This window comes from Mesoplodon densirostris, chromosome 5 (assembly GCF_025265405.1).
Source record: "Mesoplodon densirostris isolate mMesDen1 chromosome 5, mMesDen1 primary haplotype, whole genome shotgun sequence".
Lineage (NCBI taxonomy): Eukaryota > Metazoa > Chordata > Mammalia > Artiodactyla > Ziphiidae > Mesoplodon > Mesoplodon densirostris.
Window position 1 is genome coordinate 58,252,781 of NC_082665.1, and position 3,071 is coordinate 58,255,851.

The following is a 3,071-nucleotide window of genomic DNA, read 5'->3' on the forward strand; positions in this document are numbered from 1 at the left end:
AACTCTCAAACTCTTCTTAAACCTACTCCCTCCTCATAGGAGGGTATAAGATTAATTTAAACTCTTATTTTCTATCCTGAGAAGAGGATTAACCTAGCATACCAGAACAAGGGGGAAGTGAAATGATCTAGAACTTTTTTTTAAAGTACTTATTGTATTTGGGATTCTCAGAAGAACTCAGGATTCTGTGAGAGTAGGGCTAAAGAATGACAAGAAAGGAGCATTACCTAGTGTGACTATGTTTTCAATACAGAGAGAACACCACAGGCACACTCCAGGTATCTTACTAACAAGTAAGAAAAAGAAAACGAAACAATGCTTAGAGATGGGAGAGTAATTGTGGCATCATGTGAAAGAACAGTAATAACCACCACCCGCTGACTTGGCATAGCCAAATCAAGTAGAAAGTGGCAGAATTTTAATGAAGTACTGAAATGAAGAATGCAAAATGAATCTCTAGCTAAAGGTTAAAAAGAAAAAATGAGAGGAGCTGGGCATAAGAAATCTCCACTTGGTGATAGATATCAGGAGACATTACTCAAAAGGATGAAACTGTACAACTTCCATCCTCAGGGAGGTTAGTGAAAATTAAGCCAACTAAATACATGAGTGAAATATGCATGAATTTGGGAACCACTGCTCCAGAGTGAATCCTACTTCAGTCTAATAGGAGGAAGTAAGAAGCAATCCCACTCCTGGGCACGGTATTAAAAGCCTCAAAGTTACTTTGCTTTTACTACCTCTTTAGGCTTGAGGATCTCAACTTAAAAGCAGCTCTTTTAGATAGACAAGAGCTCAACTAACAGGAACAATGACACAGAGAAAACTATTAAACTAAACACAAGGGAAACCTAAATCAATTTCAACTTGCTACAGACTTTAGCGAGGCTGTACTTTGTTTTTGCCTAGAACCCTCAGCAGACCAGGTCTCAGAGCTTTAGCATCACCTCCTGTCTCAGCCTGCTTGGTGCCCCCTCTTCCAGGAGATTTCCTCTTCCTAGACCTTGAGAAAGTCTGGCAGACACAGCTTAAAAAACGACCAAAACAGAGTGGTGGTGATGCCGAGATGTCACTGCAGGAGAAGAGGGCCCAAGCTCCTGGGACACTGAGAGCTCACAGGGCTGGATCTGACATTCCTGATGCATCATACAGTTACCTTCATCCTGCTGACTCTGTAATCTGTTCTGCAAGTAGAAGAAAAAGTTTAAAAGCCCTCAATGCAAATGCACTATACAGAAAGAACCTGACCTTCGGAACCAGTTCTTTCATACTCTATCTGGGCCCAAGGATCCTAGTTTGTTTCTCAAGTTCCTTATCCCCAGCTCCTCCCACCCCAGGTGAAGAGTTGTCATTATTTTCCCTTCTGGAGTAACCCAGGATCCCCCATGGAAACTGCATGCTGAGGTTGGGAGAGGCACCATCAGCCTGGATCACTGAATGGCTTTGTGGTACCCACGTCCTCTTCCTTCAGCCTCCATCCTGGAACCGCTTAGAATTGTTATTTGGGAAAGAAATACATTTTTAGAGTATCGAGCCATTATACATTTGGGTATATGCTTGGTGTGTGTGTGGCAAGCCCAGAATTTTTCTGCCCCATGCCTCACCCCTACCTCATTGGGAAGGTCAGGATCACTTTCCTTGGCACTGAGTAGGGTCAGCTTTTTATCTACCACCTCATCTTCTTCACTTTGTGGTGGTAACAAAGGTGTTGGAAGAATGCCAGGGCAGTGGGTTTCCACTTTCTTCTTCCTCTTGCTCTTTCTCATTCTCTTTGTCCTTATGACCTTTCTAAGGTGTCTATGTTTTTTTTGGAAGTGGATCTAGCTTTCTCTTCTGGACTGGAGGCCTGACAGGATCTTGTGAAACATCACCCACATGAATTCCAGATGTCCCCTCCAATGGCTCTGATGATAATTCCAAACTTCTCTTCAGAGGGTCATTCTCCCATGGGTGGAATCTATCCTCTGTATCTTGAGTATCTGGTGATATGCTCAAGTCATCAGCAACATGGTTTGGGATGCAGACTGGAGATTCCCAACCTCTCTCATCTAGGGTTTTTTTTTGACCCACTATGCTGACCCCAGTCATCTTTGCAGAAACAAGGAGCTCACAACAAAAGGACCAACAGTCAAATGCTAATGGAAGTAGTTAGTTCCCTGACTCCAATGATTTACCCTCAGCTCTCATAGACAAACAGCTGTACTGATCTCAGATTTCCCCTCTGGACTTATCTAAAGGAGTTCAATGGCCTTCAGAAATAGAGTCCTCAGGTTGTTCTTATTGGCCTGGGAGATCTGAGATTCCCTAAAAGGAGAGAGAAAGTCACTGAAGTAATTGCTCCATGGACAGTGGAGCTCCTCCTGGTCACACAAAATCCATGATTTAATAAGACTCAGCCAAACCTAGCATAAATTCCTAGGCAGAAACTTGCCAAATTTCCAGAGCAGTATTCTCCATGTATATCAGAATCACCTGGGGTACTTTTTGAAAAAGCAGATTTCTGGGACATACCCCAGACCTACATTCAGAATCTCTAAAGCTGGGTTCCAGGAATTTACATTTTTTTCCTAGTAACTTAAGTGATTTTCCTGCACTATAAAATTTGAAAACTACTACCTTAGAGGGACACTAAATCCAGTATTCTATGGAGTCATAGAGGTGACTACTCTTTAAAAACATTCCACTTTTCCCCTATAGGTTTTCCCTAATCATCTCAGCCCATATGATTTCTCTCCTCTGAACACCTTTAATAATAATCACGAAATTTGGAATGTTATCCTTTATTATTTTCTATTATAATTTAAATTCTGAACATTGTAACTATATCTCTAACCAGATTATAAGCTTCTCAAGGGCAGGGAGTCTCTTAGACTTGTTAGTTTTCTACAGAGGCTTGCCAGGTGCCTAATGAATTGAATAAGTGAATGAAAACACGAATAGGTTTATATCCCAGTGTACAGTGATTGTATTAGATGAGGCTTTTCTGTGGGAAGAGCTATAGAGTAACAGAATGCTAAGAAAGACATGGGCCCTGGGGAAAAACCTAATCCAATTCCTAAAGTTTACAGATG

The 3,071-nt window shown here is 41.6% G+C and overlaps 1 pseudogene; it reads right to left on the reverse strand.

Moving 5' to 3' along the window:
* Positions 1-779: 779 nt before the first annotated feature.
* On the reverse strand, positions 780-2,088 carry LOC132490455 (uncharacterized; annotated as a pseudogene).
* Positions 2,089-3,071: the final 983 nt, after the last annotated feature.